Source organism: Callorhinus ursinus, unplaced genomic scaffold, assembly GCF_003265705.2.
Source record: "Callorhinus ursinus isolate GAN/ISIS: 27379988/994484 unplaced genomic scaffold, GSC_fseal_2.0 scaffold5, whole genome shotgun sequence".
Taxonomy (NCBI): domain Eukaryota; kingdom Metazoa; phylum Chordata; class Mammalia; order Carnivora; family Otariidae; genus Callorhinus; species Callorhinus ursinus.
In genome coordinates, this window is record NW_027397067.1 from 52,954,257 (window position 1) to 52,967,006 (window position 12,750).

The 12,750-nt window shown below is 36.5% G+C and overlaps 1 protein-coding gene across 5 annotated transcripts in view; it reads right to left on the minus strand.

The window, feature by feature from the left end:
• Nucleotides 1–12,750, minus strand: part of RSPO2 (R-spondin 2) — a 151,964-nt gene that overhangs the window by 74,061 nt on the left and 65,153 nt on the right. The gene's annotated exons all lie outside the window — the stretch shown is intronic.

Consider the following 12,750-nt stretch of genomic DNA (forward strand, 5'->3'; position numbering starts at 1 on the left):
GATTAGGGGCATAGGGTGGTTGAGCCCAGTAGAGAGAAAATATAATCCATGAGACACAAAAACCCCAAATCTGCAATACATCCAAGTATGAGATCCAAGTTCAAATTATCAGTGTAGTATCAAATCACTAAATCAAGATACTAACATAAAAACATTGATCCACGAAAACCCATGAAGAAAAAAGCATGAAACTGCCCTAAGGAAATGTTCTACAATCCTGAGACCTGGAACTTGCATGGAAAGCCACCTTCACACCAAAATGAACCAATCACAGGGATAAGCAAACCTCCATGAGGAAGAGTCACTAGTCTCAGAGAGAGAGATCTCACACCTAAAGAGTCAGAAGTAACAGAACAATCTGAAAGAATCTTAAAAATGATTATCTTCAGAATACTTGAAGAGATAAAATAAGGACTAGAAATCACAAGGGAAGAAGCAGTATCATCTAATGACTGTGCAATAAGAAAATTCTAAAACTGAAAAAAAATTCTATGAACAAATTGAATAGAAGGTATTTAACTAGAAAACAGGTTTAAATAACTGTAGCACCAAACACAGTAAAGATGAAAATGTGGAAAAGGTAAGAAGCATGTAAAAAGAAAAAATTTTAATATATGATTATTAGGTGCTACAGAATCAAAAAATAGCATGAGTAAGACATATTATCCAAAGAGATCATGGCTACTCAAGTTCCAGATTTAAAGAAAGAGAAGAATTCTTTAGATGAAAACTTCAGAGATCTGAGTAGATCAATAAAAACAAGCCTGCATCTGAACACAGCAGATTTATACTAAAGAATGAAGTCAAACCAGAGAGAAACATCACCTAGAAAGAAATTTTTACCTCTACCAGACATCTCATCAGAAATAAGGTGTGTTAGACAGAATATTAGCTTCAACTTGCTAAGGGAAAATTATCAAACTATAATTCGATAAGTAATTAAATGATATTTTAAGAATGAGGGCAAAATAAAGGTATTTTCAGCCAAAATAAAGTCAAGGAACTTATTAATCACTCACCAAAAGAATAAACTGCATATATGGGAGAAAATAAAATGGAACACAGAAGGAAGTAGAATGTAATAAGCAATAGTGATCAAATCAACTGAGAAACAGGTTTGTTTGTCTATGAAAAGTATCAGTTTTTAAGAAGTATTCATTTCCAAGGTTTAAAAATAATACATATTTTATATTTAACAGCAGTAACATGGAAGACTCAAGGAGGGAAAACAAAGTTAAAGCATTCAAATTTTCTGTATTTTGAATGAGGAAGAACAATATATATTAAACTTCCTTAAGTTAAATGTACTTGCTAAAATTCTTGGTAGCAACCACAGAAACAGTAATGTATAACTTCTAAACCACTGACAACCACAGATATAGTAAATGTATAAAATAGGAATAGGAGGTAACAGGATCCAAATGTCTATGACCAGGAAAATGGATAAATTATCATATATTTTAATGATAAAAAATTAAACTGGCACATACCTAAACAAGAATGGAATGAAACTTATAGACATTATATTGAACAAAGGAAGCCAGACCCCTCCCCCCCAAAAAGTATGCTCAGTATAATTCTATTTATACTGATGTCAACGACATGTGAAGCTAATCTGTGGTGACAGAAATTAGAACATTAAATGCCTTTGAGGGTTTGGGACTGACTGGAAAGAGGTACACAGGAAATTTTGGCAGGTCTATTTGTTTCCTAGGGCTCCCTTAACAAATGACCACAATGTGGAGGCTTACACACCAGGAATTCATTCTCTCAGTTCTTTGGACTGAAGTCTGAAATCAAGGTGTCCACAGGGCCATGTTTCCTCTGAAGGCCCTAGGGAAGAAACCTCCTCTCCCCTTCTGGTGGCCCCAGATGTTCCTTAGCTTGTGGCAGTGTATCTCCAATCTGACTCCATCTTCTCTATATACCTCTGTGTATCCTGTCTCTCATAAAGACACGGTCTTTGGATTTAGGGCCCACCTTAATCCAGTAGGATCTCCTATCCATCCTTACCTTAATTTTATTTGCAAAGCCCCTATTTTCAAATAAGGTCACACTCTGAGGCTCCAGGTGGACACGAATGGGAGCAGGCGTTAGGGGTGCAGACCCTAGTTAACCCACTATAGGAGGTGATGGAAATATTCTAACCTTGACTGGATATTGGATATACAATGTATCTATTTGCAAAACTTACCAAGCTGTACATTTTTTAAAAGTAATGTGCATAACTTATGAGTAAATTGTATCTGAATTTTTTAAAAAAGAAAAAATGGGTAGGAAGGCCATACACTAACTTCAGGATAATGTAATTGTCACTTGTGATTACATCTCTTTTGAAGATTCTTTAAATTATAGTGGATGCTCACCCATATGATATGCTTTACTTTTATGGTTTGTGGGGTTTAATTTTTAAATTTTATGTTTAAATTTTTATTGTTATGTTAATCACCATACATTACATTAGTTCCCCCCTCCCCCCGTGGAAAATTTTTTTCATCATTCAATTTTTTATTGTTAATCACCATACATCATTAGTTTTTGATGTAGTGATCCACGATTCATTGTTTTTGTATAACACCCAGTGCTCCACTCACTTTGTGCCCTCTTTAATACCCATCACCAGGCTAACCCATCCCCCCACCCCCCTCCCCTCTAGAACCCCCAGTTTGTATATACCACATCTTTTTTATCCATTCATCTGTCAATAGACATCTTGGCTCTTGTTTGGCTGTTGTGGACACTGCTACTATAAACATCGGGGTGCATGTACCCCTTTAGATCCCTACATTTGTATCTTTGGGGTAAATACCCAGTAGTGCAATTGCTGGGTCGTAGGGCAGCTCTATTTTCAACTTTTTGAGGAATCTCCATACTGTTTTCCAGAGTGGTTGCACCAGCTTGCACTCCCACCAACAGTGTAGGAGGGCTCCCCTTTCTCCGCATCCCCACCAGCATCTGTCATTTCCTGACTTGTTAGTGGGTTGTTTTTTTTTTTTTAATAACAGAAATATCCCATTGGAAGGACAGGTGGGATAATACGAAGTAAACATTGAAATACCATCTGAAAATGGATATATGAACCTTACAGAGTTTACTACATCTAATGATAAAAAGAGTAATTTCAAAGAAAATACTGTTTCCAGCCCTGGCATAAAATTAAAAATGATACAATCTGACATCCCAATATAATTTCTAAAAATATGAAAAATTCATGTAACTTTATGACTTGCTTGGTATAGTAATAAGATATATTAGGTCACACTGAATTTTTTTATTTATTTAAAGATTTTTTTTATTTATTTATTTGAGAGAGAGAGAATGAGAGAGAGCACGAGAGGGAAGAGGGTCAGAGGGAGAAGCAGACTCCCCGCTGAGCAGGGAGCCCGATGTGGGACTCGATCCTGGAACTCCAGGATCATGACCTGAGTCGAAGGCAGTCGCTTAACCAACTGAGCCACCCAGGCGCCCGACTTTTTTTTTTTTTTTTTAAAGATTTTATTTATTTATTTGACAGAGACACAGTGAGAGAAGGAACACAAGCAGGGGGAGTGGAAGAGAGAGAAGCCGGCTTCCCACAGAGCAGAGGGCCCGATGCGGGGCTCGATCCCAGGACCCTGGGATCATGACCTGAGCTGAAGGCAGATGCTTAATGACTGAGCCACCCAGGTGCCCCCACACTGACTTCATTTTATCAGGCTAACCCACAGAAGAAATAAGAGAAGGAAGAGAAGACTCAGCAATTATTGAAATTTCTAGCTTTGAGGCCTACATATTTTTTGCATATACAATTAGTACCAAGCCCTAAGTATTCAGACTGGCAACTATACAACAAAGTACTCAGTATACCACAACTTTCCTTATAATGATTCAACAACCAATGTATTTATAGCTACTTGGTAGCAGATCTATATAGGTTTTAGGCCCCAAGATGCTCTCGCTACTTCTCCTGAGCTCCCACAGCCCTGATTTGATCTTGTAGCTTCTCTTCTAGGGAGATCCCAAAACAGGAGTTTGGCTCCTTTTTCGAAAGATAAAACAAAGAACCACCAAGGCACTCAGAACCAGGAATGAGAGCCAAGACTTTGAATTGGCCATTAAGATCCACTTCTTCCTGCTTATATCCCAGGACTTTGTTCTATCAACTGTTCAGCTGCTTTTATCTGCATACCGAATCCATTTGATGGACATTCTCTTGCTTGCAAACCTATTGACGCTTCCCAAACAGTTCCTTATTTACTAGCTTATTTTCTAAAATCTGCAATTGTGGAGGAGAAAAGAATCAATACAGATGAAAAGTTACTTCCTCAGATATAATTCCTAATAAAATTTTGGGAGACCGCTTCCTAGACACATCTACATATATGTAACATAATTTGCATTTTCATAACTAACCATACTTTCCATGTATCCTAACTTGCTCAATTTCAGTCAAGTGGTGCGAGCATCTCTTCATAGCAGTAAGACCAACATCACTTTTTTTGAAGAATCAGTTCCGTCTTCTGCCTCTATTTACCACAACCACTCAGTTATCTCCAGCACGACCTTTTCTGAAAACCACAACCAGTTTTCTAACCCTTAATTCAAGACCTCATTCTCAGTTTCTTGTCCTCACAACTCCCGTAGCCCCAGTCATTTCAGAAAGTTTTACTCCTCCTCTGGTTTCCATGATAACATCTCCTATACACTTAATTCCAACTCTCACTATTCTGGTTTCCATTAATCCTCTCATAACTCAGGCCTTTATTACTGCTAAGACAGTTATGGTGCCCCTACCCCATACCCACCTCTCTCTTCATTCTACACTCTGTTGTTGAGTTGATTTTCCTGCTTTTATGCTCATTGTAGGATTTTGTTACACCTTATTCTGACATGATAATATTGATTTATAACACATTTTCACATAGATGAAAATAAGCCTATACTATTTACAATTGCTCCAGCTGTCTTCTGACATTATTATTGGTGTCCTGAGCAGGGTGTAATAGGTAAGTTTCAAAAACTGGAATACAGCTCAGCTTCTCTGTGTAAGAAAGGGGTAAAATTGGAGAGAGGGTAGGTAGGGTGCAAAAAGCTGGGTGAGAGGAACAGAACTGGAGTCCTCCCTAGCTGTACGATGGACAAAATGGCTTTGGCGTGGGGTAGCAGCAACTAAGGAGAACTCTATTTTCAGGGTTGTCTAAGAACATAACCCACCTTAAGCACAAAGACCCTGTGGCATGATATTTGAAGCGATTGATGTCTCTTGTGAAAGAGCAAGCCTTAAATAGGAGCAACCAGGAGACTCAAGTGAGGGCAGAGGTGCTTGGCTGGAACTGCCTCTGTGGGAGCCCCACACGGCAGAGCCCCCTGCAGCAGGTCTGTGAGTGGTCTCCTGGCTGCCTTCTGCTCTTCACTTTAACTACAGATCTGAAGAATTATATCAAGGTTATCCAAATCCCAAATTAGCTTCGTAAGAGATAATTTGGAAGTTACATACATAGCAGAATGGTTTAAAAAGGCTGTCACCACAAACAAAAGCTGAAGCTATACTTTTAGTTCCAAAGTTAAACCAAGAGCTCTTTATCACCATAAATCACACTCTATCATAACAAGTATGGAGAAAAGAGAATTGCAGAACTTAGAGATCAACATAAGTCAAAGCCTTTTTGTTTTATTTTTATGTATCAGAAGCTAACTATCATCTTGACCAGGAATATTTCAGAGTCAACAAATTGTGCTCCACATTTTTTTAAAGGTTTTCTTAAAATCATTAAAAGCTAGGCCTTATTTACTTGAGCCTTTACTGGCTTAATGGAAATGAAGCAGGGAATACTTATCTTAGTCCCTGTCAGATATCTTTATAACCCCACAAATGAGGAATTCTCTTAAAGCAAAAATGATGTAAGCCACATCCAACCTAAGTGATCTTCCCATGCCCCAATCTTCTCTAGCCATTAGTAATGCTCTTCAACACTGAAGGACAAGGGCACGGGTAATTTTTTGCAACATGAAGCTTCATGTCCTAAACCTCAAGCAGACTTTTAAGTTTAATTAACCACTGTCCAGTGCCAGCCATCCTAGTGGTCTCTACCGTGTAAATCAATAACTTAATTCAACAAGAACATCTTCATCCATCATATGATGACCATACCAAGCTCAGTATCTAAAGCCAGGCAAAAATAGACTTTTTAAACATGACTATAATTTATTTGGTCAGGATCTTAATAAGTTAAGTGTCTCTGCCTATTGCTATGAGATTTAATTCAAGTGTGCAGGTGAATAAACAGATCTTAATTCCCAGCTTTGATGACCATGTTTATTTGCTCTCTCTCTAAGTTTTCCAACTCTAAAGCCTGCTGAGATCCAGAGTCTCATCATTCCAACCAAAACACTTTTTCTAAATCTAGACCCACCCAAAATTCTAAAGATGAAATATTTCAGATGAAACTTTAAAAAATCTTCAAAAAGGTGTTAGGCAGTAGTATTAACACAAATCTACACATATCTCCTTGACAGAGAAAGGAACATGTGGCTATAAAAAACAAGAATTATCAGGCAGAACCCAGGTAAGAATACCTATATTACTAACAAGTATATGAAGAGAAAAAAACAGAATATTATTTAAGTCTAGTTATTTGTGTTCTTAAATTGCAAAGTAAGTTTGGTCCTTTATGAATCCTGGTATTTTAAGTTTGATCTTTTGTTAAATTAAATCCAGTTATTCACATTTTATTCCATAGTGCCTTTTATGTAGGTGTTGAATGTCCATCTGTTTCTAATATACTCCTAACACTTTTAAAAAGTGTTCCCCTAAAAAAAAAAAAAAGTGTTCCCCTATTTCAGGATTTAGCCCTTGCCAAGAGAGAAGAAACCTAAATTCCTTCTTGGTGAAGGCATCCATTCCTGACAAAAGGTACAAATTTTGAATTCTAAATAATGGGACTGAACAATGGACTGTTGGCTCCTTGACTCCATATTTGCTGGTTAAATAAGAGTTCAAAAGATTTTTGAGTTAAAGCTTTTTATTTTGAGGAAACAAAATTTGTTCAGATTTATAGGACATGAATATGAAATCTATTACTTTTAACCATCAATAGTATCAGTTATTTTTTTGATTACTCATTTTTTATTGTTATGTTAATCACCATACATTACATCATTAGTTTTGGATGTAGTGTTCCATGTTTCATTGTTTGTGCATAACACCCAGTGCTCCATGCAGAACGTGCCCTCTTTAATACCCATCACCAGGCTAACCCATCCCCCCACCCCCCTCCCCTCTAGAACCCTCAGTTTGTTTCTCAGAGTCCATAGTCTCTCATGGTTCATCTCCCCCTCCAATTTCCCCCCCTTCATTCTTCCCCTCCTGTTTTTTAAACATATAATGTATTATTTGTTTCAAAGGTACAGATCTGTGATTCAGCAGTTTTGCACAATTCACAGCGCTCACCATAGCACATGTGCTATGATTCAAAAGATTTTTAAAGATAAACAATTACTATCAACTTCATTGATCAAACTTAGGGCACCAATAACAAGAAACCTGCTTGTTGTATTCTATACAGATCAAGTTGGGCATGGATCCTCCCACTAGAGCTTGGCAACATTAGGAGAAAAAAATCCTTTAATCATGGGTACTACCAAGCTCAAACCCAACTAAACCATCAAGGTCATGAATTAAGGATCTACAAAAGATTTGACCAAGATGAAAAAGGACTATCTTAGGATACTTTACTTAGTTTTACAATAAGTTGTGAATATTTATAGAAAATAACATCATGGAACATGTAATCTGATCTTTGATGTAAAGACAACAAATTTTAATACTCTAGATGATTATAGTCCTCATGTCCAAGAAAATAGATGTTAAAATTAACCATGTTAATAAAGCTTAGGGATAAATTTCTAAAATGTCCACTTAACATGAATTTATTCTAGAAAAAAAAATTGAGAATAAAGGCAAACTTGTACCAAAAATCCCAAAATTCTATAATCTCTAGAATTAAACCATATTTCTCAGACTCTTTATGAGTTCTATAGGTAACAATATTTTTAAGTAAAAGGCTTAAAAAATTCAATTTCTCAAAGAACTACTAGCTTTAAGAAATCCACATTAATTGGCTACCTAAAAGTTTGATAATTACTTGATAATTAATAATTCCATTTTACCCACCTAAAATAGCACAATTAGGAATGAAAGACTCAATAGGCTCCTATCTCTACAAGTAATTCTTGGGAAAGTAACATTTCTAAAAATTTATAAGACCCCCCCCAAATATGGAAATCACCTTTAGATAGGAGTATTTTAATGACGTTAGGATTAAAGGTCTTTAATTCGATGATCTTGCTTCTCTTACAAAAGTATGTATCTCACTGTACCAAAACTCAAGGCTACCAGGAGATTTTAAAATACAGAAGGAGAGAGCTAAATAGAGTCAAAGATTTATATTAACACAGAGTGTTAATAACTTGAAAAAAAATGAGGTGACCACAGTTATAATCTCATTACTTGCCAGTGCCATTTGAGCCATAATCCTCATGGATTGGCACCTCAGAAGCACATTTTCCACCACAGTTAACTGTGGCCATAATGTGGTTCACTGGGCAGGAATTACTCCGCCCCCCCCCACCTCCTGCCAACAGAGCAGGGAATCAGAAAGCCTCTATGAGGCATGTGTCATGCATGCTTTAAGTGGGACAACTAAGATGTCACAGGAAAGCCCAGAACAGTCAATAACTGCAGGTCAAGGAAAGATGATGAACCAAGACACAGTTGCAAAACAAATGTGGGACTTTACACGGGTCTGTTTGAGAGCACAACAAACCTATCCAAAACTTCACAAGACACAGACATCATTAGCAGTTAAAAACAGTCTGCCCAAAGTGGAGGAGTGAGCAACTCAGGTAGAACATAAAAATTCAAAAGAATTAAATGGGATTTAGAAATTCTCCAAAAACATGTTTCCAAAATGGCTGTGAATACTCTGAGTAAAAAGACAAGTCACTCATATGGAAAAAAGTAGCTATGTATATATAGACCTGGATTAAAAAAAAAAAACAAAAAAAAACACCTAAGTCCTCAGTTAAGCATAATACAATTCCCCAAATGAAGTATTTCCCGTAATTAACACTCACTTTGGAAGCCAAGCCTATAAGAAATATTCCTTTTTCCTCCCCTAAACACTTTGACACAAAAATCATAATGCATATCCCTATACTTGATGTTAATTCTGACAGATAATAGGGGGTTAGGGGGGAATGTACAAGTAAGGCTCAGAACACATCACAAAACTAAGCTACTACAGTGGGCAAATACCGCCACCAGAATCATAAGATCTTCAGCTACTACAACTGCTAACACCAAGAATTTAAATTAGTTGATGAAATCAGAGAAAAATAGAAGATGGGTTGAGATTGCTCATTTTTTCAGAGATATATAATGTTTTTGAAATAAGGGAAGAGTCATATGTTGTATAAAATAAGCCACCTGCTTGAATCTGTGAAAGAGAAAAAAAATGTATTCCATAAAACTATTCTAAAGCGAAAAGAAAAGCAAGCTTAAAGTTAGAACGTATGTGATCCTATAAGCCGCAGCTAGAAACTGCTGTGTAGTACAGATTACTCATGCCAAGTATTGGCTTGGGCTTTCACGACATACTTAAGCAACCCCATGGAAATGTTGACAGACTGTTGGTGCTAATGGTAACTCCAACTTGAGATCTAAATATATACATTTATGAAGATTGTGAAACCACCACTCTTACAGGGTTCCATGTTTACATAAGAAGATAATCCAATTACTTAAATAGAGAAAAACAAACTGCTCACAGAGCCAGAATTTTATTCCATAAAGTACTTAAGTACATCTTATACTAACACTATTTCAAAATAGTTTTGCATACTTCGTAAATACTATAACATAAGTGCCATAGTATCTGACCTATCTAACTGCCTGTAGAAAAAATCTCCCCCATTCTGAGTAGAGTTTTTAAAAAAAAAGGGGAGGATGGGTATGGGTAGATTATTCAATATATATTCCCATTCCCATCATAGATAAGTAATCGAACTATCCCTCATATACCATCTGCATCCTAGAATAGAAACTAGCTTGGTAACTTCTGTTTATCCGACTTTAAATTTAAAATAAATGGAAAGCAAACTGGATGGCTTATTTGGTGTCATAAACCCAGCCCTCAAGAAGAATCTGTGTCATAACTAACCAGATTAAAGACTCCATGTGTTTTAGATGTGGAAACTTCCATGGGTCATACCATTGTGTTTTAAATTTGAGAATGAACACTCTATTAGCTACACTGTCCCAGAGAAAGGTTTCTTCAAGATAATAAAAATTTAAGTTGCATTAATGAAAAACACACTAACAAACCCTTAGGGTTGACAAACACTATGCAACAATTATTCAAGACTACACTGTGATGCAAAAAAAAAAAAAAAAAAAAGTGAAAGCTTTATTATATTCAATGTAGGTCACTCTTGGTAAAAAAATCACATAAACAAAAATCAGAATGATTCACTACTAAATCTCCAGACCTACACAAGATACAGTTCTCAATTTTTAAATCAATTGTCTGCGTTTAACATTTATATACAGTCTATTTTAAAATGCTTTGTAGACATGCCTGACTGCAATCCCTACTTTAGAGCCAGTTCAAATCTGCTTCACCAGTCTTTCCTTCTAAGAAAGTTCTACCTATTCAGAACAAAAAGCAATGAAAAAGAGGAAAGTCAAAATGGGGGGGGAGGGGGAAGAAAATTGAACTTTGGAGAATATGGTACGTGACAAATTGTAGGCTACATGCTTTCATATTTTTTGAAAGTCATGCTTATTACTCATAATTTCTGTTTATCAAAGTGAATAAACAGATCAGAGAGTTTAAGAAACTTCCAAGGTCATACAGTTTGTTAGTGACAAATTTGAATCCAGCTCTCTCAAAAGCCATGCTTTTTCCTTCCCCATTAAGAGATACATGTACAGCTTCTAGGAGAAAAAAAAAATGCATTAAAACATGATTGAAATGGAGTTCTTTCAAATTAGGCCATACCCTTGTAATTTGCTCACTGTGCCTGCGCTCTGTTTTTAGCTGCAGCAAAATAACCAAAGTTCCTTTTGATGATTAGTCACTAAGAGCACTATACTAATTCTTTCCTAACATTACTAGGAATATATTAAGTCTCATAAACCAACAAAATTAAGATGTCATCCACGAAAACATTTCAGAGGAACACTGTTGATACAACACAGGGGGAAACTGAGTTACAGGTTTCTTCTGGCAGAGGTTAAAGACGATCTTCAGAATTATAAATGGAAAGTATTTGTTTGGGCATACAGCAAAAGGCCAGCACTTTTTCAATAGGGATCTTTACTTGACAAGTTCAAAGGGGGGGGGGGGGAACCTACCTAAACCATACAATTTCCTGCAAATGGGCCACTCCCCTCACTGTCTTTGAAGACAGATGGTGTCCTGGCCAAGGGGCCTTTGAAGTAGTAACACAGCAGGCATACCTGTGTAATTAGAATGGCTGGGGACACCAGTCAAATGATCAAAACTAGACTTTAAAGATGTGAAGTGGGGAGGTATGGACTAACATTCTGACACAGAGGAGAAACTTCTGTTCTAGATGGATCTGGAGGGCAATTTGCCGCGGCTCTCTGAACCACAGTTCTCCATTTCCTCCAGGCCTTGAAAGCCAAAAGCAAATTGTCTATTAATGGAAAACTGTAAAGAGCATTTGGTCACTCTCAAAGTGGCAAAAACTACATGCATATGTGTTTACAAAGATGTATATATAGCCACAGACATGAATATATACCTACATTTACATATGTATATGCAAATATATGCATATACTATTTTTTTCTGAACCATTTGAGTACAAGTTGCAAACATTATGCTCTTTTATCTCTATATTTTCTCAGCATTCAGTATTTCCAAAAACAAAGACATTGTCTTACATCAGCCATATCAATACTATTTTCTAATCCATAGTTTATATTCAATTATTCCATAATGTCTTTCGTATCTATTTTTTTTCCTAGACTAGAATCCCATCCAAGTTTATGCACTGCATTAGGTTGTCATCTCTTTAGTCTCCTTTAATCCGGAACAGTTCCTCTTTCATGAGCTTGTATTTTGGAAGATAACAGGTCAGTTATTTATAGAAAGTTTATTTGGGTTTGTCTGATACTCCCTCATGATTGGCCTTTCTTGGGATAATGTACAAAGTGATGTTATCTCCTTTCTTGTGCATGCCAAGCGGCACCTGATGAATTTGGTTGCATTACTCATGATGTTAACCTTGATGCCTTGGTTAAGATGGTGTCTCCTAGGTTTCCACACTGCAAAGTTACTATTTTCCCCTCTATGGTAAATAATTTTTGAAAAAAAAAATACAGTAACTTGTATAAATATCCTGTTCATCACAATTCCACACACTAGTTATGGTATCCATTTTTTATTCTTGCCTAAATCAACTCTCATTCTGATGGGTCTCAAAGGTGATTTCCTAACTCTATCATTCCTTCTCCACGGATTAGGGGGCATTCAAATGTTAGGAGGAGCTTGCCCTTCTCCTGCAATGGTTTGTCTGCTTGTTTATGTCAGCAGGGAATCATGGATTTTATTCAGTGGACTAACATCTGTTACTGTTTTTAATGCTCATCTTATTCTAGATTTGTTCAGTATGAGCCCTTCAAGGTGCTGTGGTTTTTAAATTGCATTTTATGTTCATGACACCAAGTATTTGGGAGTATGG